This window comes from Coturnix japonica, chromosome 4 (genome assembly GCF_054131305.1).
Source record: "Coturnix japonica strain WE chromosome 4, WE-NBRP24, whole genome shotgun sequence".
Classification (NCBI taxonomy): Eukaryota; Metazoa; Chordata; class Aves; order Galliformes; family Phasianidae; genus Coturnix; species Coturnix japonica.
The window spans coordinates 50855069-50880901 of record NC_140666.1 but is presented as its reverse complement, the minus strand read 5'-3'; the positions used below and the strand labels follow the sequence as shown (position 1 = coordinate 50880901).

The 25833-nt window shown below is 36.3% G+C and overlaps 1 long non-coding RNA gene across 1 annotated transcript in view; it reads left to right on the top strand.

The window, feature by feature from the left end:
• The window catches only part of LOC107313497 (uncharacterized), a 133044-nt gene that overhangs the window by 10760 nt on the left and 96451 nt on the right, over positions 1–25833 (top strand). Inside the window, exon 2 of the long non-coding RNA XR_001555014.3 lies at positions 12868–12933. This is a non-coding gene — a long non-coding RNA (uncharacterized LOC107313497). The remainder of the gene's footprint in view (positions 1–12867; positions 12934–25833) is intronic.

Below are 25833 nucleotides of genomic sequence, written 5' to 3'. Positions count from 1 at the left end.
ATGTACAAATATGTAAAGGAAATAATTTTATTTGTATGCCTATAGACACATAATGTTAAACTTCAGAACACACTGAGCCAGATTCAGATCCAGCATGACTTATGCAACATTATAGATTACCTGTAGCAGTAATCTAAGGGAGAATGATGAACTCAAATCTGGTAGTGCTACATGTACATGAAGGTCTGTCATCTTTGAAAGGCTGTACAGCAATTTACCCACATCAAATATGTTACAGGATCATTTCTCTGCTCTCTGTGCCTTGAACACATGGGTAACTGTACCTCTGTGACTGATCTTATTGATGGGGGAAGCATGGGAGGGAAGGGGAAAGAAAGCAGTTTTTGTACATACTGCCTGCTTGAAGGTAGGAAAAACTAGTAGTAAAAAGGAAGCTCATTCAATAGAAAGTTTTAGTGCTTGAGAAAAGTACTTGCAATAGGTGAAACATGACCACAGCCTGGTGTTTTGTTTGCTTTCAGGTAGCAATCACTTTTATCTGAAAGAATTAAAATGTGCTACTAGAATGTTACTTTACTTATAAACCAGTACTCCATTCTGGTCACCACACAGTGTTTCCTATGCAGAGTGGATAAACTGATGCTTCAATCACAGTGATACAGCCACCTGTTATTTGAATATATGGTTTTTTGTTTGTTTTTGCCTCAGTCAGTCCAGCAGACATTTTCCTATGCAGTCTGTCCAGATGTGTAGATGTCTCTCTTTGCTCTCTTTCCTTGAGTGAAACATGAGTAGTTACTTGGTTTTAGTTTAAAGAGACTAAACCAGTAATTTCTGTGTTAGATAACTGGATTGGTAATAGTACTTTCAGTTGTTTATGCATAGGAATAAGTAGAAATTTGATATAGTGGGTTGTATGGGAAACTGTTGATCACAGCCTGAGCCTCTGATTAACCACCTGAGGCAAGCAATGAGTCAGCTGTGGGAGCACAGGTGAAGGTAATTCAGCTGTGCTACTGGAAGGGGTGGAGCTTGGCTCCCAGATCTCATTTAAGGGCTGACTACCACTAGGACAGGATCTCTTTCTCTGTTGATTGCTCCTTTGTGGAGCTTACTGTGAGCTTCCAACATTGTTGAGCATTTTCTGTTTATCATTGATTATCTTTCTATCGTGATTTTTCATATGAAACATCTTGTTTAACCTCTGTTTACGTGTCAACTGTACCTGGGTATATAGCATATGCAGCTTTTAGGCCACTGTGTTTCATGCATATTTAAAGAATGTTATCTGATACTTTTTGCAATGCATTCAAGAGTGTTTCTACAGTTTTTAGAAAATATTTGTATTGCAAATGAAGTTAGATGCTCAATTTCAGTTGCCTTCGCATTTCATATGACTTTCAGTTAATCTCTGTCAATTACCTACCCAAATGAAGAGAAAGTAACAGATACAAACCACAACAGCCACTCCATGAAATCTGAACAAGAAGTTGAGGCTGAGAATACTGCAAGACATGTAGCCACAATGATCTTTGAAGGCTCTTTAGCCTAGAACAGCTTCATCTAGGCTGGGAAAGGCCAGAAAAATGCTTAAGTGGGTGAAGTCACCAATAAAGGAAATAGAAGGAAGATGCTAAAATGAATATGTTTAGAAGACTTGGGATGTGATCTGCTTTTGGTTATTCAAGCTGGATTATAGATCAAGATCAGAAAACTATATTGTCTTTAGTAGAAAGTGTCAAATCTTTTGAACAACTTGGTTGAAAAGGTTTTACTGGTTTAAATGAATGTTGTACAAAGACTTTTCAGCTCTGAGATGAAAAATCAGGTTGAGGGGGGTATTTACTTAGCTAATGTTCAATAACTTGTTAGAAGATTGGTCTGCTACATGGAAACCCTCACTCTTAATCTTTGTTTGTCATTGATCCAAGCAGCCAGTTTTGACTTCTTGAACGTTACAAATGGATTGTGTAACTGTGAAGATTGTCATGGGGTTGAAAATCATGACATCCCCTGCCCCCCCTCTCCACCTCCTCCCCCCATCCTCCACACACACACACTATAGTACCTATAATTTTAAGTACACAGCTTGAGAAATAGAATTTGAATGCTGTGTTTAGTTACTCAAACGCTTGAACGGTGCACTGGAGGAAACATGACTATTTTGAATTTCTTGTTAGATTTTTCCCATTAGGAAGTTTGTGAATGACATAGATATGGACAATGCAGCAAGGTTTTGGTTTAAGGTTGTATTTTAAACTTGAAAGAGTTTATCTTTTGAGTAACACTGAAAAGTTTTGATGCCATGAGAACCTTATTATCCAAAGAACTGAACTCAAGTTAGATTGGCTGTTACAATTGGAAAGATTACTGCAGCGGAAGGGCAAAACAGGAGTGTAAGAGCAAAGGGACTAAGGCAAGGAGAATGGTATTTCATAGGAAAAGGAAAGGTGCTCATGTGTCTCTGCAGATCTAGGCTCACAGGAAGGACTCCACAAGGAAGGTATCTCCAACCAGAGATCCTTCCCCTGGGGTGGTCAGGCTTTAAATCAGGTCTTAAGAGGTGCAGCCAGGCTCCACCCCTTCTGGTCACACAGGTAAATTGCCTTCACCAATTCCTTTTCCCAGGTGCTCAATCAGTGGTTCAGGCCATGACTCAGCAGTTATACACTGACTTAATTCTTGGTTCCAAGTTGTTGACAGTTTTCGAATCCATGTCCAAGCGAATCTAAAATGCCTTAAATGTTATGAGATTATACACATCTCTATTATGTAAATAGCATATGCTAGAGAAGCTATTTACTTTTTATCATTTCTTTCTACTTTCTTTAAAGTGAATACACTCTGAAATCAGTCTGGGAAAAGAGTGATGTTGCTTTTTCCTTAACCTGATTTAACAGTGGGGGAGGGGGGGGGGAAATATTAGCTATAATACATAAAGAAATACTGCAGTCCAAGATACAAATTAGCATTTCAGCAGAGTCTGCAGAAATACTTGCAGGTGAGTCTGTGGAAATAAGCAGCTTTCAGTTGCCTGAGGTTTCCCTTTCAGGGCAAGTGAAACAATAATAAGTATTTGCAAAGTAAATTTAACTGTATCTAGGGAATTTAAATAAGAAGTCCAAAAAGAAAACACTGTGTGGGCCTCCAACAACTTGACAAGTCTGGAATGTGGAGCGGGGGGATAAGAAATTCTGAACTCTGCAAGTACATGCCATTTCCCAAATTTTCTACAAGAGATCAAATCATGTCAAATGCAAATGCGGGCATCAACTGCAGAAATCTGGTGTTAATTTTCAGTATACTCAGCCAATGTGACACTTAAAGCAAAAGTTTAAATTCTATTAATTATGTACTTTGCAAATGTGTGTTGATCTCTGCATTCTGACTAACAGAGTGAAACTGATCAACAATACTCAGGGTAAGGTTGGCTAGACACCTGTTTATTTGTATAGATAGGCATCTGAACCAACTCTTCTTGAAATACAAAGTCAGACAAGAGAATTCTGTTGTTGATTCTTTCCCACACAAGTAAAAGTACATTGAAAGAAATATCAGAGCTTAAGTTTGTAAACATACACATAACATGAGATTGAAAAAGCTGTCCTGTGAAAGTTTACTGGGGTTGCTATTTAGTCAAAGTAGACAGCAACTGTATAGTAGACAAGAATAAGGCTATATGAGCTGTGTCTGAGCTGCTTGCCAGAGATTCACTGTGCGAGGTGACTGCTTCCAAGTAAGTCTGCTCAAGAGAACATATGCTTCTGATGTTGTCTTCCCCTGAATTACTAACTCTGTGAAACAGAATTACTGGTAGGTGGGGTTTGCAGTTCTATCATGAGATGATTTTAGAATTGATTTGTTATAGTGGCCCCTTCACTTATTTTCAGTTTCTGTAGCTGCTGCAGATTTCAGTGACTTTAAGTTTCCTACTCCCTCAGTGGTTGTTCTTGTTCTTGGTTTTTGACTGCAGAGGATTCAGTCAAAAGCACTAAAAGTAAGGTGCTCTTGATATGTATGTTTTCTTCTCAATTGTATAGCAGTGAGGTGATTGTATTTGGAGTCTACTGCTGCGCTATGGGAGTGTGCAATGTTTCTGGCAGCTTGAGGGAAAAGTGTATTTGATCTTGGATGGAGGATGTGAAGAAGCCCAGTTCTCTTCTCCAGAATAATTTAATCTTTACTGTTGTGACTGATAATGAATCCTGTGACCTTTTTATTGTGGATCTGTACTTAGATGCATCATTGTAACATGTATCTCTATCTCATGTATAGGTACCTAACCTTTTATTACATATTAAGGAAAGCTTAGTGTACAACCAGATGAATCTTTGCAGATAAATGTTCCTATCATTAAAAATAGATTCTTAATATTTTTGTCTGGCAATATATACTCCTGCTGACCTTTACTACATTTTCATTTCTCCTAGTGATTTAAGTCAGCGTATTAAGTGATATTCTGTATCTAATTTTTTGTGATATCTATTGAAGGTTTGGGACGATGGTAGTTTTTCACAGCATGTTTCTTCTGCCTGCTTGTAAATATGGCATGATATATAATTGGCATGAGAGTTGGAACACTTGATTTAATTTTTAAGTTCTGTGTTTCATAAATACAGTTTTTTCTAAGAGGTAATTGTTAGAATTGCAATATCTTTTTGTTTGTTAATGAGGAGGATAACTTATGTTTGTCCTCTCTGGTACTTTAATTACATTTCTGATAAGTTGGCAGCTACTCTGTGTGCATGTGCGCTGCTGTCTGAGATGACCAATTGTCCAATTCTGCATCATTTTTCTTTCATTAAGCCCAAGCTGACAAACAAGAGTATTGGATTGTTTGATAGTGATTATATTTACAGCAGGTTGAGTACTTGAGAGCCTCTTCTTCACCAGGAAGTAGATGGTAGCATCTCAATTTCCTCAGGTTTGAGAACCTAGGCTGAGATGTTTTTAATTCAGGCCTCGGTGATTTTTGTCTCTGAAAACTTAGGTCTATGTTATTTTCAATTAGGTCAGTGTGAAGCAAAGCAATAAGAATAGGAAGTGGAAAAATTAGTTCTTACAGTCAGAAAGATTAGCGTGGTGGAAAGGCAATACTGGAATAGTAAAATGGACAGAAAGGAAAGGAATGTTCACCTGCCTTCAAAGATCCAGGCTCACAAGAAAAACTCCACAAGAGAGAGATCTCCAACCAGAGATCCTTCCAGAGTGGCAGTTAGCCCTGAAATGGAAGCTAAGAGAGGTGCAGTCAGGCTCCACCCCTTCTGGTCACACAGGTAAATTGCCTTCACCTGTGCTCCCAGGGATGATTCTGTCCTTTTCCCAGTCAGTGGTGCAGGCCATGATGCAACAGTTTCCATACAGTAGCACTGTATTTTCAGTTAAGTTCGATTATATAAACTAGGTACTCACTGAAATATGATAAAACACATAATGATCACATATTATGTAAATAGTGCGTGCTTATGAATAGTACTTTATCATTCTGTGCAATGCTTTGTCTTTTGTCAGAATGAGGATAACAGTGTTTGCCTTGAAAAGGATACATTCATTTATTCTCTTGCAGTTTCTTGGATGTAAATCACAGCTAGGAGTAATTTTGCACAATCTAAATGATAAAAGACTGGGACCAGGAACCTTTACTTTCTGTTCTTAATAACTCTCTGGTTTTGAATTGTGTTCATAGAATTGTAGAATGGCTTGTGTTGAAAGGGACCTTAACAATCATCTAGTTCCAGCCCCCCAGCTGTGCATGGTCTTGTGACTCACTTGATCAGGTGTTACTAATAATTTATTTTGTTTCAGATCCATAGGTTAATTTCCATTGGAAAAAGCAAAGCAAAACTAACGGGCAAAAAAAGCCCACACAGAACAACTTTCCATTGTACTATAACTGCTCATTTTTTGTTAGGCTTTGAAGTCAAACTCTCCAGGTCTTGTTTATTATTTTTTATGCTCATTTTATTTGACTTACCTGTCTCAACTGTAATACTCTTAAAAATGTGAAGGCAGTAGTGAAGTGTGACCTTTTCCTCTTCAAACAGTGTTGTCTGGTGCTCAGTCAGCTATCTTTCTTCTCAGAAGTTTCACTGCCCATTATTTTATTTTCTTCCTGTAGTCTCCGAAGTAAAACATTGTTTCACTAGTGAATTGCTTAGAACTATTACTCAGATATTTAGCATGTACGGATTATTTTTGAAACATAAGATCACATACACGTATAGATCTCACAGAGTGTGCTAGGTTCTCCTCTAAGAGTGTGTTGTTAAGCTTTTGTGAGGTGTGATTACTTTGCATAAACAGCGCTCTTCAGACTAGTTTAAATTGTTGCAGGCTGCTGTAAGTGAGCTTCTTTTGGCATGGGTGTCATTGATATGTTTGGATCAGAATTGTTTGGGATAAAAGTACTTCAGAATTGGGTTAATGTTGACAGGGCTTTATTTCTGCTCATTTCACGCAGTTGGATAGCTTTTTCTCTAGTTTTTCTTCCAATTTAGGGTTGTCCTAGGCTTACTAGGTGGGAAGATGCTACTATTTCATTGTCACTGTGATACCCACATTAAGGCTGTTTTTATCACAGTTTTACTTACGTGTTGGGAGTTATCTAACATTTCTGTTTCTTAACTTCATGTGTTACGTCTAGCATTTATGAACTTGATTTTACTTAAGAAATTTACTGCTGATTTCAATAACAGCTGTTAGTACTGCTAGCCTGGAAGTTGCAGTGTGTTCTTCTGTTTCTGCAAGACTGAGCTGCTGCTGCTGCTATGGTTTAAGAGTGACTGATCCTTTGGGGGTGTTTCACTTAAGTTTAGGATCTTGATGCAGTTCAGTGATCCTTGCTATATTTGGGGTATTGGCCTTGTATTTTGCTATAGGTCCTTTTGAGTTCTGTATGTATTTCTTGTTAACTGCATGGGATCTGCTTATTTGTTTTGTAAAACATAGCTCTCCAGCCTCTCTTTTAGCTGACTGAAGAATTCGTTTCTTTGTGTGTAGGCAGGTTGCACAAATCTCATTGTTTAACACAAACTCTTTTTTTTTTTTTAATTTCTAGGACTTTCTTAGCATTTAGCTGATAAGAGCGTAAATCTTTCCTTTGAATCCTTGCAATTTAAAGTTAATTACTCCTAATGAAAAATATCGTTTTCTCCTAGGGTTTCCTTACTTTTCATGGATTTTCTAGATAACTTGATTTCAGTTAGCTATCAGAGTTGAACGTGCCGTACTCAAAAGGGCAGTTTAACTGATGTAAGTAAGGTTTGTAAATTAAGGAAGATTGAATCTGAGGAGCATGCGAGTGGCTTGACTGAAGGAAGTGGAGCTAGAGCCTGCAGTAACAGTGTAATAGAAAGCTTTCCTCTGGCACTTGATGAGACTGTAAAATGTATGTTGACCGTCTGGAGGTTATTGTTTGGTTTTTACCTGTGCATTTGGAGAGTTTTGGTAATATATATTGCTGAAGTAGTCGTTCTGTGTAAGTGGATCTTCTCCTTCACTTTGTAATCTTTTATCTTTTGTTAAATATAAATTAACATATCTGAAAGTTTGACAAAAGGTCTTGATGACCGTGCTAAACTAGAGAATGGCTTGTAGGTGTGTCTTTGCATTGCAGGCAAGCACAATTTAACAGACTGACAGTCTGTGCTGTCCTGTAGGATGGAAGCAACAAAAATACAGGGTGGATGTGTGTCAGTCCACTTGAATCAAATCAAGTCACCTCCACTGTAAGGATGTAATAATTATTCTACTTAGAAGTTACAAACTGTTTTGCTTCTGTGTAGAGTTTGTCTCATTTAAGAGTTGGCAGTGGAGGCAAGGGGATCTTGCTGGAGATCCCTGCCCACTGAAGACCTTCCTACGATAAGTAGATAATTTTCTATGTTTCTGTGCGTGCTGCTGCCACAATTGAGCAAATCCTCACTTGCTGCAGTCTAGGACTTTGCTACTCTGCTGTCATTGCTGCACTTTCCAGCATGTTACAGCATTGCACAAACACAGAGTATATCACCATATCATCACTATTTCACTGTGTCTTCTACTCAAAAGATTTCTAATTTTTTTTATTATCCCTAAAAGAAATTGTGTTAAATATTGATTTCAGTTTCTATTCTAAGGAGAAGTCATTTTTCCAAAACAAGTTGAATCATTAAAAAAATGTTCTCATATTTCTACAGAAGATTTCTACAGAAGATGAAAGAACTTTAAATTTGTGAATTAGTTAAGTCTTTCAAGGGAGATGGAGCAAGTAGTTAAGAGAAAAATGAAATACTCTGTGGTTTGAATTTTACTGCTATGGTGTGTCTGTCTTAGAATTAAGTACTTTCCAATGAAGACTGTAGTCTTTTTTTTTTTTTTTTTTTTTTTTTACCATCTCCGGATCCCTTCATCCACTGGAAATGCTACTTTTTACTTCAAAATATTTAAGGATGTTGTGTGTTACTTCTATTCTCATTTCAGAAGTATGTTCACTTCTAAAAGAGTGTAAGGTCTTTACTGTCTCTGGAGAAGCTTCCTGGGTATATGTTTTACAGGTTTATGAAGTCTTGTGAGAGTGATGATTGATGCTGTTGATTCTTCTACTTGAGACTTGAAGCTAAATAGAAATATACCAGGAAATAGGTACTAACTAGTATTAAAGGCTGAGACCTTCAGAGGGCTTGAAATGATGTCTGATGGGTCCTGTGGTGTTCATGTCCTCATCTTGTTGGGCCAAACCCAAAAGTTTGAATTCTGCTAATTACTTTGAAGGTGTTATTTTTCTTAGAGGGTTGTCTTTGGTATAGTTTCAAGAGGAAAGATATGATGACCAGAAGTCAGGGAGTGACATCTGTAATGGTGCATCTTTATAACAAGGCCTTCCTGAGGTGCTGGTTCCTATTAAGATGTTGTTGGAACACCTTGGATATTTAAGTAACATTCAGAAGGTCTGTTTCAGCTGTTATGTGTTATGCCCTCATAGAAAACAACAAAATTTGTACTGATTAAACATAAAACATTAAAGTGGAAGCTGAAATATATTCTCATAGGGTCTGTTGTCCAGAAGATGAGTTTGCATGACATAGCATTGTTATGACTAAGTGACAAATGCAATACAGGAGTGAAAATAACATCAAAGGAGTTCCTAGTCTATACCTGTGAGGCAAAAAAAGGGTTGCAGTACATAGGTAGTCTGAATAAAAGAATGCTTTAGTTGTGAAAGGTGGCTGTACTGTTGTCACTCAAGTATTTTCTATGTTGAAGCCATTACAGCCTTTGGTGGCTGAGGCAAGATAAGAAATCACACAGCAGTGCTACCCTTTGAGTACTATCCTGATGTTGCATCCTCCCGAGCTCTAGGATTTTAGCATGACATCAGAATGTTTGGAGATATGTACTGTGTTTCTTTAATAGAAAGGGAAAATGTAGTGTCCATGAAAACTGCTTCGTGGTAGCATCTGACTGATGCTGTCTGTAGTAACTTTTTACAAGTCATTGACATCGGGTTCATTCATGTCTTCCATTGCTCTAAATAACAGTGCTTAAGTTGAAACTTGAATTTTTCCACATGACAATTTGCTTGGTATTTGATGAAGGGAAAGAAAAGAAAATGATAATTGTTAATGTGGCCACTGGATGAATATTGGAAAAATATATAAGGAACACTCTTGTATGGGTGTTCTTTCTATCATTAGCCCTCTGGCTATAATCCTCCATTCATGTTGTCTACCTTCACATATCATGCTATTTATTGGAGCATATGTAGGGTGCTATTTTATTCTGTCTAAAAAAACCTGCAGGTATTCTGGACTTGGGGGTATTGCAAGTAGGGCAGTAATGAGGAGTAGGACTAACAGTGCTGATGCCACATGCTTTGATCCACTGTTATGTTTATATTCTGGCTCTTTTTTTCCTAAGCAATTGTTGGTAAAAAGACTTTCTGCTGTTGTTCCAAATGTATGATCTCTAAAACCAGTCGTTAGGAAGGGTATTCTCAATCAACTTCAGAGTCAGCAATCAAATCCCTAGCACAACAAATATCTACATCAATTAAGTATGTTTTCTATCTCAATTAGAATCTTCTATAAACAGACATAAAATCACCCATAATTGCTACCAATAAAGGAGAGAAAATGCAAAGGAAAAGGCAGCTTTCAATAGTTATCATGAAAATGTAATCCTAAAATGAATGATAAGGCCATTATATTCAGTACATTTTCAAAGCTTTTCCACCTATGTACATTCAGTAATAAACAGTATATTAGATCTGTAGTTGATGAGCATTGGTTTGGTTCCTTTACAGTGATTTACAGTGACTGAGGATACAACCCCTCGTTCTTTCCAGTAGCAGCACTATAAGGCTCGGCATATCAACAAGATATAATTTCTGATGAAATATGCTTGAAGAGTAGTTGTTGTTGTTTGTAACATGAAAACTAGTGTTTTGTTGTTGTCTCACATGGAGATCTGAGTACAGGATAAATCAAACTTATCCCACTTAATAAAATGGTTAAAACTGGCAAAATTTTTAAGTTATATCTAAATGGTTGAATTTAGCTGTTCTGTCTCTGCTTAGGGTTGTGGCTTTGCAAAACAGTTCAGAATGCTTTGAATTAGTAGGGATGTTTTGACTTCTTTGCATTTTTGAAACAAAATATGGTATTGCTTTTTTGACTTCTTAGAATTTCATCTTAAGAATGAAGTCTAATATATTTAGGGTGGAGGAGATCAGCAGAAGTTTTTCTTTTCCTTTCTTAGGTGATGATTAAACCTTCTTGCAAGTAGGTTGTTTGGACCCTCTTAAAGTCATCTGTGGTGTCAAACAGTGTGCTACTTTTACCAAACATATTGTACCTGGAGCTGAAAAACCTTCATGTTTCAGCAGATGAATATGCAGAACCTTTATTTCCACATATAGCTTCAGTTTCTAAGCCGTTGCTAGATTGTGTACCAGTAAGGCAAAGCTCCCTGTTAGAGCAATGCACTGCCATATGTTGCACTGGCTGTAGTCAAACAGGTCAGGACACAAGGCTTTGTGATTTTTTTGTGGGGAAAAAAAGGAGTGGAAAGTTGTACATTGATTCATGTTTCTAGCTTTCTAGAGACCATTTGATTCACATTCTAGTTTATATTAATTAACATGTTCTTTTCTTCAGATCGGTTTCCTTTTCTGCAGGTTTTTGCTGGTTTGTGTAACATACAGCTTGAAGTGTTCTATAAATATCATCATTTGATATTTTTGGATAATACAAATGTTTTTAGAGAACTCATTCAAAACTATTTCAAGGTGTGTGGATGCTATAAAGGTCTTAAAGCAACTTATAGGCATATTGATTCAAGCATTTCATACATCTATACTATTGGGCTACAGTGAAATGTAGTTTTGAGAAATATGGGGAATGATGCCCTGTATGTTTGGTGAGGTATTTTGGGACAGCCTGGCAAAGAAAAAATAACCAGTGCTATAAGAGACTTTGAGGTGGTGTGCTTTGACTCAGCTTGCTTTTGGTAATACTGTTAGAAATGTAGACAAAAAATGGTAAACTAATTTGAAGATAAGCATCAACTCAATTTATCCTTTATGTATTATATATATAAGTATATATATAATATATAAAATATAAAATATATATATTATTATTATCAATTTATTGACTTTTTTCCTTCCCTTAGTCAAGAGTGTTGTTTAAGCTGTATTAATATTAAAGACTTTGACTTGGCTGCAAGGAAATTAAAATTGGAGTAATTTAAGTGCTTTGTCCTTCCTCATGATATGGTTGTACTGAAATGTAAATAAAATGTCTGAGCTGAATGATGACTATAGCATCTCTGATGTGATGGTCTCTGGTTACTGGTTGCAGTCATCTTGTTGTATGATCTGTTGTTCTTTTGCATGTTTTTTGGAGTATCCTTGGTAAACTGCTATTGTGCAGTTGTGCATCTTCACTGCATTTTAAGTATGTTTAGATTTTTAGATTACCTACAATTCATAATGTGTTTTAGACATTTGGTTCATCAGGTTTTATAGTTACGTAGCTGACTAAAATGTATTTTTACACCTGTTTCCTGACTGAATTCAATTCTTAAATTTTCTATCCTACTGAATATTACACATTATGCTGAAGGGGTTGCTTCAAAGCTTGTAGATCAAATGAATAAGTTGCCTGAGTGCCACTGAAAATACCAAAGCTAAATAAGCAGAAGATTTAAACATTAGTGAAAATGCTGATTATTTTTCCCATCAGCCATGGAGTTACTTAGATGACATTGCTGTACACATGGGTGTAGAATATCATTGAGTGCTGAACAGAATGGAAAAGAAAACAATCACCTGCCTAACACCTTTAAGCAGAACAGACACATCCAACCCTTTTGTATTAGGTTCAAACTCTGAAAGAACATTTCACCGTTATTTTGCTAGTTATGACTGCAATTTAGAACTCTGTTTTGATAACTTGCAGCTGGGGAGGATTTGTCAGACAAATAAAAACATGCAAGTGTTCATGATCTTGACATCTTGCAATTTCTCCTCTTCTAGTGGTGAAGTTATTTGTGCAGTCCTGCCACAAGAACTTTGAAAGGCTAATACCATCTGAATGAAGCCCTGGTTAAGTGTAAAACCTGTCTTACTGTTCTGCTTGCTGTTCAAACACAGCAAACCACACTGCTCAGCATCTCAATCTCCCCTTCTGTAAAATGAAATATTGATATTTAGACAATAAGAGATTTTTTTGGATGTATATGAAGTTATGTAGTAAGTAGAGTAAGAATACTGATCTGTGGTCTTATGCTTCATTTATCTCAGCTTAATGTCAGTGTGTAATTAGAGAGTTCATTTCAGGATAGAAAACTGAATGTATTAGTGCTAATGTTGACAGTACCTTGGTTACCATAAAAAGATATATTTTTCTATGTGTTTTCTTCCAGAGGTGTTTCCATCAGCCTTTGCTCCTGCTGCTCTGTGAACCAGCTAGGGATGAATATGCCCTGAAGGTAGTATTGAGATAATTTTTCTAAGCAGTAGCTCTTCTTGAAATGCACATGCCTATTTCCTTAGATTTGAACACAACAAACATTAGGAGAATAAGAAAAAAGTAACCTTTCCTTGCTTTCATATGACTCGCTGCAAATCAGGAGTGTCATTATTTTTGTAGCAATTTCTTTTTCCTGAAAAGTAATGCAGGAAGCAGTTCTTTTACAGTGTCAATCACTGGAAGTACATGGTGTTGGCTCCCTCCTGTGCGTGGCTGTTTTCATGTTTGTCAGGTGGATTCTGGCTGATTTAATTGAAGCACTGGAGTGAGAATAGGTGCCTTGACAATATTTCCAGGGGCAGTTTTACAAGAAGGAGTTTCCAACTTGCAATGTTACTACTTTTGTTCTATTTGAGCATGTATGAAACATACCTACTGCATTACTGTGTCTTCTGCTGACAGTGTAGAAATGGCAGCCCTTGAGGACAGTAATGTCAGGGAAAAAGGCTGAATTCAGTAGATTAATTGGAGGTTTCCAGTGTACCTCCAATTAAGACATTATCCCTGTGTTTCCCATGGGATAACACACCCATAGGTTAAAAAGGTAAAAAGTTGATTTAGAAATTCCACTGAAATAATTACTATGGAATAATCAATTTTTGTTTATAACTAGTGAGCTGCACTGAATATAGAATTTGTCCCAGAATGAATTTGCTTGCAGGTCACTTGGTGGCAATAAACATTACTTTTTTTCTTAAATATTTTTTGGCACTATTGGGAGTGCAGAGGGATGTGTTTTGTGTGATTTAGATCTGCCGTGAAAGGATTTGTTTGAGGATGAGTAAATAAAAAGGCATAAACTGTACATCAGTTATGCTGACACAAAGTGTTGGTAAATTGGGTATCAAGAGCACAATAATATTTATGTACATATTGTTTTATTTTATTCAGTCCTATTGCATAGGTTTTATTGTAATGGTATATTGTTGGTGCTACAGCACAGTAATAGTGGTTTTGTGGTCTCTATTCCTTCTTCAGTGTGATCTGAATATATGAAAGTAGTAAAACTTTTGTATACATCTTGATCTGTGTATTTCTCAATAGGTATTCTACAGATAATAAGCAAGCTCCTCACTTCTTTCTATATTGAGACTTTATGAAAATAATGCTCATTTATTCCCTTATCAACATTTACATCCACACTTCCTTTTAGTCAATAGGAAACTATTTAAGCATGATTTTTAATTAGGGTGAGCCAAAATTAGATGCATTATCACTCTGTTTTTAGGCAACAGGTAAGTGAGAAGTATGAATATGTGTGAAAATGCAAAGAGAATAAAAAATAAAGAGAAAGCAAGCCAAGACTACCTTGAATTTCAACACAATGATTTAGAATCTTCATGAACTGAATATTCAATTGGCCACAAATTCCAGCTGCTCTGCATTAATTGTGCTATTGTGCTGTAAACAATCAGTCTCACACTGACTGTATGTTGGTCTTCTGGTTTTGTTTCTTCCAATATATAATCAAACTGTCTGCCACTAAGGAAAATGTTTCATGTTTCTTTTTTTTTTTTAATAATCATCCTGTAAGGGTAAGTCTATGTTTTGCTATGTTCCTGCTCTGCCAATGAGCTGACAAGTACAGCTGTGAAATAGCGTAGCTTAAATACAGTAATTTTTGGTCAATAATCAAGTTTTATACAATGACTGCATCCCCTGTCTCTTTTCTCATCTTCCACAAGCTACTGTTTCTACTGGAGAATCCACTTGCTTTGTTTCTTTGAATCTTTACCTTGTGCTTTATAAGAGTACCTGTTACCTTAGAAGCTGCTGGTGAAAATAATACTCTTAATTATGGAGGTGATATGCGTATTTTTCATAGTACAGTCTTGCTAGTCTGCATTACTGCAGATATCCCTTACCCTTTTGTGGCTTATGTTACTTCCACTACAAGCATCTCTGCATGGGCTACAGAGTTCTGCTGATGTAGTTAGACCAGTACAATTTATGTTGATGCAAAAACTAAGGATCTTGGAATTCATATAGAACTATTTCAGAGCTCGCAGTGCAGTAGTTGAAATGTGAATGTTCTTTGCTGCTCTGTCATTTTGTGTGGTAAATTGATTGCTGATGTCTAGTGATTCCATGTTTTCATAACCTTTTTGTATTCATTTAGTAAGGGGATAGAGGTGGATAGAGTCAGTTTGAATTGCTGCTTGTACATTTCCTTGCTTTTCTACATTTAAGTATTTTGGGGTGATATATCCTATGTCATGTTTTAGTGTGTGTGTATATACGTATACATGTGTCGTAAATAAATCCATTGTGAACATCTTTAACCAAGGAGTTTAAGAAATAATTTGACAATCCATGATCTAACTCAGCATGAGTTCCCTCTGGTTTGGATCATAGACTGTGCTATTTTCTGTATGCTACTCACCAGTATCTAGGTATCATAGGTGAACTCAACTATCTGCTCAGGAGGCAGATATGCAGACAGGATTGCACATAACTCACTGCATCTCAGGAAGTTAAAATCTTAGTTGACAAGGTAGCAGAAAGATGTTTGTTGCAGCTCAAGTTTGTCTCGGTTGAGGGCTGGAGGATAAAGAGAAAAATGTTTGACAGTGCTTGTGATGCTTTGAAGTTCAAGTTTACTTGATTTCTGAATTGGAGCTTGTCACAAGCAGTCTGGAAAAAGCTCACGCAGTGTAACGGGAAAGTTATGTTGGCTGTAAGCTTGACCAATTAAATGAGGCTAGCATGAGAGGAGAGCAGATTAGGACAGGGAACTAGCCTGGTACCTCAGTTTAGGAATACAGTCTGACCCCAGAGCAGTGATTGTGCCACTGTGTGTGTGTGTGAGGGGGGTGGGAGGGAAGACTTTCGTTTCGTTATTGCCTTTGTGTACTCATGTGAATGTGTATGCATATGTGTTGAGATGTAAAACTGCTTTTCTGAGCATGATGCATTTTTGTTTTCAGGACAGAAGGTATCTACTTTGTTTAATCTGTTTTGATTTATTTATTTTTTTCCCTCTTAAGTGTTTTCATAAAGATTAAAAAAGTAAAAAATGAATGTAGTTTCCTAAATATTTTTTTAATCAATTAAGCATCTTTCTATATCAATTTAATGAGCAGATTGGACTTCATATTCACAAAAAGTAATTGTTGGATTTTTTGAATTGAAAGAACTTTTTCCTTGAATACGCAGCAAGAGTAGGAATATCCATCCCCCCTTCTTGCTGCCTTAACAAAAGATATTTAAAGCATAAGTTACAATTCTTCCCATTTGTGTGCTGGATATGGCTACAGAATTTTGAAGTTATGTAAGCAAGTCAGCCTTGATAATACTTTGTGACCTTCATGGGTATTTTAGGCACTCTTAGCATGTTGCTTCAAGATACTGGTTCTTTGTTCCATTGTCTTTCTAGACCGTGTTTCAAATATTAGCTTGTAGCTTTACTAGACAGACTTAGAGTTCCTTTTATAATCCATATGAAAGTGTTTAACTTGGAGTTGGACAAAAAGTGGAGTGACTATTCAGATGTCATCCTGGAAATACAGTTTCTTTTGATCCCTAAAGTATATTTCCGTTTGTTGCACACTAGTGTCCTAGGTGTGCAGGTACCTGCCTAAGGTAATATGTTGCCATCATTAAAGTGGTTAAATACAAACTTCTTTGCAAAATACCTGAAAATTGTAATTAGGCTTGAACAGGGTCATGTAAGAACATCTGATGCTTAAATGTTAATTTACAAACATACTGAACCGGGATAGGAATGAATGATAAACTTAATTTCTCTGATTCTCTATTAAGGGGTATTCCTTCCCAGTGTCTAGCTCTCCTTACAGCTCTCGTGCTATATAAATTAAAATCATGATTTATTTGCTAGTCTTTGCTTCTATGAAACGTAGGCCCAAAATACATAATAACCATACAGCCATTAAGGCATATGTGTACCACTATTCGTATTTGCTAAATATATGGTTGTGGGAAAAAGCTACACTAATTTGACATTTTTTTGATTTGGAAAATAAAAGTTTAGGAATGCATGAAGTTTTCGTGATGTAGGACTATAAGCAAGGTGAAGTTTTGTTGGTCAAGCGGTATCTGATATAATTGACAAGAAAATAAGCAAACTCTGGAGCGTGCAAAAGCTATGGTTTTTCTTAGCATTTAGTTTCCAAGCCATCATTATAGAGAGCTGTATGTGAAACTGTAAATCAATACTACTTTGTTCTTCATGTTGTGGTGTTTTTTCTTTAAGGGCAGAGTTACAGGCTAGGGAATGACACTTCTCCTAAAGTGGGAACCCTGCTTTCCCCTCACTTACTGCTGTGTTCTTGCTGTCAGTCCTGATCATCACTGTTTTCATTTCACCAGTAAACTGAATGTTTGCTCCATCAACATAAAATAAATGCATCTGCAACAGTCACCCAGTAAAGCACGGTGTTTTGTGAGCTGTTAAATTAGCTTCTCCATCTGACCTGAGATACAGACCTTATTTGTAAACATTAAATTCTGATTTAACTTCATAGAATGATTGCTATGAAGAAAATTGTGTTTCCTGATCTTGTTTTAAAATATATTTACATTAAGCTTAAGATGTTTTTGGCATCTACACTGATTTGTATGCTTGAAATAATTTTCCCAGGTCGTTTATTATTGTATTGAAAACTTCTTTTTAAGAAATGCTGAATTATGCCTTTGTGGAACTCTGCTCCTTGCTTGTCTTGAAGATGGATGCATTCAGCTGTGGGATAAGCATATGCAACACCCTTGAGTTGTACATGTTTAAACCACTTAACACTAGAAGGATCAAGATCTTGACCCTGTATCTCTCCAACTGATACTTTAGTTCATTTATTTTAAGTAACATTAAATTTTTGTACTTAACTCAACTGTGTTTTTTACTTACTTTTCCCTTTTGTTTTCAAATACCCGAGTAATGTCAACAAAAATATTATCAAAAACTTATCTTCCAAGCATTATTTCCAAATTTTAGGATTACCACGTACACAGAGAAAAATTTTCAAGTTTAGTCTGGTAGACTAAGGGATATGAGTAAAACTTGTTGAATGAGATCATAGAAAACACTTCGAAAAGGCAATCTTAGAACATATATTCTTAACTAAGACACTCAGAATTGTGGCCTGAGTAGAGAATGGCACTTGTCATGTCCTCTTCTGTCTTTTACTCAGGAGCTAACAGCTCATCTTCTCTGTCAGAGATCAACTACTACCTTCCTCTTTAGCAGTACAGTTTTTTTTTCATAATTAGATTACATTAACAGCTGTAATCCTTAACCTGTACTTAAACAGAGTTGTTCTGCTTTTAGTATAAATTATGGATGAACAATAATTTGTCTGGTTTTGGCTGCAGTATCAGTTGCTTTAACACAAGATAATTACCTTTTGAATGTTGCCCCCACTAATTAAAAATCTATAGCATTGTCTGAATTGTTTTCAGTAGTTCCTGTCCAGTTACCAAGGCAACAGAGTTTTCTCAAATTGAAGTAGTCTGTTAGACGATGTGCTTAAATACTAAAATATAAACTCTATTTTTCCATGTGAAATAATACCTTTTGAAGGTATCATCTGTTATTTCAACTTCAGTGTGTTTATGGCACTGGGAAGTCTGCAGAATTCTTTCTTTAACATGGAAACCAAGTTAAGACTGCAGTTCTCTCCTTGCTTTTCTTCTGGAGCCTGTAGATAAATTACACTAAAAACGTTTGATTTAGATTCAGTCTTTCATTTTGAAGTATTCCAACAGAGTATTCTGTTATGCTAAGAGAGGTAATGAATAAAAACCAATGATGTATTTTTTTAACAGTTTGTCTATGATTTGCAGTATAAGGGGTATTTCATGGGAACCGTTATTTCATTGTCTTGTGTAGCGAGTTTGACTTCAGCTTCACTGTAGGATCAGCCCTCATATAATTACAGAATAAATTGAATATTTTTAGCATATTTGGGGTAGACTGGAACTTTTTATGAACAATCCAGAACTTTTAAAATGAATCGCTTCTGATTTCGGGTGTGTGTTCTCTCTCTCCATTTAATCCTTTTTATCGTTGAAAGAAGGGGAGAATATCCTCTCTAAGTCTGGGAAGAGATTATATCCGATGCTTTTGATTTAGAGCCACTGTCACTTCTTGAGTTGAAGTGAACTGAAGACACTTAACTCAGTGTTTTGAAAAGTAGTAAATGCATGTATTTAAGAAGATAGACTTTATTGGAAACTGAATAACAAGGAAGGCCTGCAGTATTCTAAAATCTGAAATAATTCAGTAAAGCTATCTGCATGCGCTTATGTGCAAAGAAAAAAGATTCCAGTGAACTGACAAGTCTCAGTATAATGGACTGAAATATTCTTTTTTTTGCTTAGTTTTTCGTAGTTTTATCTGCTCAACTGGTTAGGCTGACAAGTGTTCACACCTGATAGTTCCTCAAGGAATATGTTTGAGTGAAAGGTAATGTATGCTCTTCCTTTGTAATGGATTTTGCTATGCGTTGTACATCTGTTTGTCATTTAAGGACATATTGTGGCCCATGTGAACCTCTTTTGTCTTTGGACAAATAGTCTTAGTATGGAGATGTTGCTTTTTGTGAACTGTCCTTTGATTTCTGTACACTTCTACATGCTTAGAATTCATAGAGCTTTTCCTAAACATTTGCACTGCGGGAGAAATTAAAGCTTTGGTCTGTTACAACACAGTTAGGACCTCTTGTTTTCTGCTTCCAAATTTGTGTAAATAATTGAGTGGAATGGAATGTATGAACCAAGCTCAGGAGGATAATAGAGGTCAGCATCGAAGGAACAATGAGATAGGTAGCTAGAGAAATACTTACTTCCCTTATGTTGATGATACAAAGTGTTATTTAGAGATACGGTTCTGTAATTGTACGTAATGGGAAAGCTGTGGCTGTCTTTATGTGGTTGTTTGCTGCTTCTTTGACTGAAAATAGTTTGAGAGCGTCAGTTGAAACCAGTGCTATTCTAAGTCTTGAGAAATGTGCTTCAAGCTTAAAATCAAATAGAAATATTCAGAGTAGAGACTTGGTGTGAACAAAGCAAGTTATTAATTCCACTGAATGCATGATTTCATTTAGTTCAATTTCCCTGTGGTCATTCAAGGAACTACTTTGTATTTCCACAAATAATGCAGTGTCACAATCAATGGAGATAAATTCTATGGAGCAATCTTATGAAATCATGTGTTATCTACCAATTTTATTTTTTTTTTTTGAACAAGTTTGAATGTAGTGGAAACTAAACATGAGAGTACCGACAAAGGAGATTATAGGAGTATGTCTTCACAGTATGAATGCAGTAGTAAGTGACTGTAAGTTATAAAAATGGATGCACAAATGTAATTTCAGGGATTGCAAGCTGCCACATCTAATAAAAATTTAAAACGTGGGTGGATTTTTGATGCTCAAAAACCAGTAAGAAAACTAAATCAGACTTTAAGTTATTAGAATTTGTCTTCGAATAGAACCCTCTCTTACTTTTCTCCCATGAGTAGAGTAGCGCTTAGGGGTGGGGGTTGTCTCTCACATAGTTTTCAGCCTTAATGTTTGCTCAGTGTACATCATATATATATATATATTTTCTATAAGGGTCTTCTTAGAACTGCTGCTGGAAATGCTGATGTTTAAGCATTGCTATAGCAGGTAGAAAGCTCTACTGTGGCCAGCGTCTTTAAGTTGCAGAACAAGCATAGGAGGGGAGGAATCCTGGAATCATAGAATCCTTAGAGCTGGGAGGGACCTCTGAGGGCCGTCTAGTCCAACTCCACTGCAGGTGAACAGGGACACCACAGCCAGATCAGGCTGCCCAGGGCCTGATCTGACCTTGCCTTGAAATTCTTCTGGTATGGGGTATCAACCACATTACTAGGCAAGCTGTTCCATTACCTCAACCGCCCACACTATAAAAGACTGTTTTCAATATATCTAACATAATCTACTGTCTTTGAGCTTTTTGAGCTATTTCCCTTTGTTTTGTCACCATGGACTCTGCTACAGAGTCTGTCCCTTTCTTTTCTGTAACTTACCTGTAGATACTGGAAGGCCACTATCAGGCCACCCTAGAGTCTTCTCTTTTTTAGGCTGAAGAGTCACAGCTTGTCCTCATAGGAGAGGTGTTCCATTCTGTGGATTGTTTTGTGACCCTTCTTTGGATGCACTCCAACAGATTCATGTCTCTCAAGTAGAGAAGCATGCTGATTTACCAAGGCCAAACAACTGGCAGATGTGTTGCTTACTATTCTCAGTGGTAAGCCTGAAACTTACCTTAGTGCTCCAACATATAAAAGCTTCACGATCTTTTGTGTATATATATGTATACATTTCTAATGCAGCCTGTCATAGTTGTTGGACACTGAAAGGCTGAAAATTAAAAAAACATATCTATTCATAGAGTAATGTAACCCTCTACTGTTTATCAATACTTAAAGCACCTTTTTAAACACTGGAGAAAGCTATTCAAGTGGGTGTGTGCTAAAGAAACTGAAAAGAAATCTTGATACTCTACTTTGAAACAAGCAGAATGTTCAAAGTTTTTCTTTTTTTAGATATGCAGAACAATGTCAAAAAAAGGAGAAACTGTATTAATAAGTACTTTATTACCTTACATAATGCTTCTTTTAATTTGAATTAAAACAGTAAAGCCAAAATTTTATTTTCATATAAACTGTGCTGTATGAAAAGAAGAACCAGCAAACTAACTGTATGTGGAGTTGAAGCTTTGTGGCCTCATCTTCTAATAAGCTTGTGTATCCAACAGCAAAACACAATCTTAGTTCAATGGAGATGAGAGAGAAGATAGAAAGGGATGGATTAAATTATGAATGAAATGTAATAATTTATTCACCTACTGCAGTTCACAATCACAGTGAGCAAGAGATGTGATGAATTTTTAAGTCTTTATCATCACTTAAACATTGGAAGCTCTGAATGTGTATTTTGCATTGTACTGGGGTGAAAATGTTATGTCTGAGCTAAGGCCACTGTCAGACATATATAATAGATTATTTAAAAAAGAAAGAAACAAAAAAAGAAAAAGTTGTCTGGCTTAAGTGATAATGCTGGGTAGAGAGCAAATGAGCATTTGTATGGCATGCAAAAAATAAGATTGAGATGCCAGGGCCAGCAGTCCAACAAACCTCCACAGCTACCACATCATCATATGCCCCTTTCTTAAATATATATATAAATTGGTTTACAGCTGACATGGTTCCATGGCTGTGATTATTTTGGACTCTCACAATATAAGCATAGATGTGACACCTGTTGTCAGATCTTGGAGCTGCAAGTCTAAGTTCTATTTGTGTTGGGGTTCTTTCACTCCTGATCCCCTCTCACTGCAACAAAGCCTTTAAGTTTCTGAATGTTTATTATATGCATTTTGATGCTACTTGTCTGTAAAGGACTCCAGCTGAAATTAGTTGTTTTGCACCTTCTTTTGTGCTGAAGTGTTACTTCTTGTGCTGTTAAGAAAATGCCCTCAGCCAACCTGCTACGTGAATTGTTCTTCCATTTCTGTACTTGTAGTTTAAACCGAATGCAATGGTAACCACCTACAGAATCACAGAATGACCCAGGTGGAAGGGACCTCAAGGATCATGTAGTTCCAACCCCCCTGCCTAGCAAGGCCACCAAACATACAACAAAAACCTACTTAGTTTTAACTTTTAAATTTAAACTGTTTAAGGCAGTTTATATTTCTAAGCCTATTTTTCTTATGCATTTGGGCAGGAAGTTGGGAGGTCTGTGGGAACTCCAGGACAAGGAATTGCAGGATTGCTGAAGCCAGGCTGTTTTCAGATTATATGATTCTCAGAAGTGCAATGACAGAAGAGTAAACACGGTTAGGTCAGCCTCAATCCAATAGAAGTAATACAGCTAAGGAGCCTTCCTGCAGGCAGGTGGTAGGCTGGGATGTGGTTAAAACCACAAAAAGTAATTGCTGGTCAGGAGATCATTAGCTAGTTTTTTCCTGAACTTCCACAAAACTTCCATCAGTAGCAGTATGGTTAATGATGCAGGTTGTCTTTGAAAGAAAGCTTCTGTGGCAAAGGTGTCCTTGAACTTTAAATATTCTCTGAAGTTTGTATTTCTAGTTCTTTCATGTTTTGAGCTTCAATTAGTGCTAATGGAATATATATATATATATATATATATATATATACACACACTTACAAAAAATATATATATAAATATTTTTACTGATCATCATTTAAAATCTCATCAGCCTAATGTGATTTGTATATTTCTTGCATGCACTTAATCTACACTTTTGTTATCTGCCAAAGCGTAAACTGCATAATGAAACAGAATGTTGTGTTCTAACATCCCAGATAAATCATCATCATTTCAGTCCTCATCGTGGTAATACTACTAATAGGTCTGTGGGAAATTGTTTTCACTTTGGTGCTAGGGGGATTTGGGCCTTGGAAATCAGCAGTAGATAAATCAAGATACTTGGCCTCATAATTGCAGAGTGAAGAGAAAAGGAACAAATGAATATTTTACATTCTACTTTTTATTAAATAGTTAAGTTGGCAATACTAGCAAAGTATTTTCTAGGAGCGTGAGCAGACAGCAGAGTTGATTCCAGTTGAACTCACTCCCTTTCTTGAGCTGCTCCTTGCAAGATCTTTGAGAGAAGCAGCTAGACATCTCATAAAACAATGAAGACTGCACAAACAGCTAAACTTAGAGTCTGGATTATCTGGACTGTAATCAATCAAAATCTAAGTGTTATTACTTGTCAAGTAGTAGGTGGGTGCTATTAGTAAAAGGAATAAAGTGCTTGAAATGCATGAGATGTTTTCAGCTATTGCAGAATGGTTAATGATGGAACGGACCTCTGGGGGGCTATGTGGTCCAACCAATTTCAGTTCTTTACAGATACTGAAATGCCCCTGAGCTGCCTTTTCCCTTGTCCAGTCAGGCCCAGATTTCTCAGCTTCTCCTTGTGGGAGAGGTAAACTTTCAAGTGAGTTTGGATTATACTTTTAAAACTGTTATACAATGTTGGAAAGCTTCAAGGAAGTTCTTGTATGTAGTGATTCCCTTTAGAAATGAAGGCACTGACCACTGTTAGAAAACCCCCTTGTGTAGCCATGTGACTTAAGAGTTTTATTGACCACTGTAGCAGCTCTTTTTTTGGATGGATGTAGCGTGAAGAATTGTGAATAAATTGTTTATGGTTCTGATTGTTTAGTGGGTTTAGAAGCCATTTCACCTTCAGAAATAGGAAGGAGTGTCAGTACAATTAAGGAGTCTTTGAAAATGTTTTGTTATCTAACCTAATGTTAAATGAATTCTTTAGTCTTTTGGTGTTGCTTATATGCTTTGCTGCAAAATAAAGCTTTGCATGGGTATTCTTTTCTTTCTTGGATGCAAGTCAGCCTATCTACTTCAAAATCTGACAACGTATTTAAAATACAGGACTCTCTGTATTGCGATGAAGTCGTGTTTACATCACTTGTTTAACTATTGACTTAAACCAGCTGAGTTGCTGTATGTATCAAGGTTGTTTTGGTTTTGGTTTGTTTTTTTCAGTTTAAGTACCGGCACTAGTAATTCAGCCCCAGGTCACTAATTACAAAACAGGTTCCTTAATCTGCTGGAACAAGTGTTTAGTAGTATTAACAGTGCTTCTATTTATAAACTTTATGACAGTGTATCTTCCTTTGTTAAATGCTGAGTTGTTTGGTGCATCCTGCCCTCAGACATGTACTCTTGCAACACTGTCAGCCATTGAGTTAGCTGTAAATCAGAACACAATTGTATCTGGTTATTTGTTGCTAACAATAATGTTTATATGGTAGTTTTGGCATTGCTCCTTCCTAATCTGGAGAATGTAAGTGAACAATAACTCTAGAACTGTTTCTTTAATGCGCATTTATTCTGATTCCTAGTTTTTATATTTTCCTATTATGTTAAGAAACGGAAAATAAGTTCATTTGTGTTTATTAGGCAAATATGTTTTTATTCATTGTTTCAAACTAAATTTGTATGTAAATTGGTATTTAATGCAGTGATGCAGAAAACAATGTTGCTTCTACTACTTAATAGAAGGGATTCCTGAAACCTTAACTTGCCAGATGTTAGATATCCCTAATAATAAATTAAGAAAGGAAAACCTAAAGACATTTTTGTTTCAACTTAGATTTTATGCCTTTCATGTGTCATAAGTATAGAAGTGCTTTGATTTTTGGGGTAGTGTTTTAAGTAGATTTCGCTTTGATTAAACTTCAGGCCTCAGCTTCTTAAATATGGATGTCTTTTTCAATGTACACTGTCACTTTTAGTGATGGGAGTTTGTCTATTCTATGCTGTGCACCAGCTGTGCACTTTGCAGCAATGCTCAGAGAATCTGTAAGCCAGGTAGCGCATTACTGTTTGGAAAGCTTCATTTCTTACGTATGAGGTGTTATTCTTTGGTTTGAATGTTTCTGGTTAAATGGTCTCTTCCTTGGCAAGTATGAACTGTATTTAATTGGTTGAGTTCCTCTATTTACAGCTTAAATTTGCTGCTTTAATTTAGATTTGTATACATCTAGCTTTGAATATATTTATTCTTGCAGAACCTGTAACAAAAAAATAGTTACGCTTTGCTTATTTGGATGTTGTTTGCCCTCTTTATTTGCCTCTTCCTAGGCAGAATCAAATAGTTCAGACAGTAATTTGTGAGAATTCAACCCAAGCTAGGAATTGGTTATTTAAGTGACATGTCAATTTATATAATTACTGGAATTAAAATGCACCTTCCACTGAAATGTCTAACTCGCAATTTTTCCTTTGCAATAACAATTGATTGTTTTTGCTCAGACCCCTTTCCAATGTTAACTGTTTTGAGTGATTGAGTTTTGCAAACTTTTAAGAACAGCATTGTA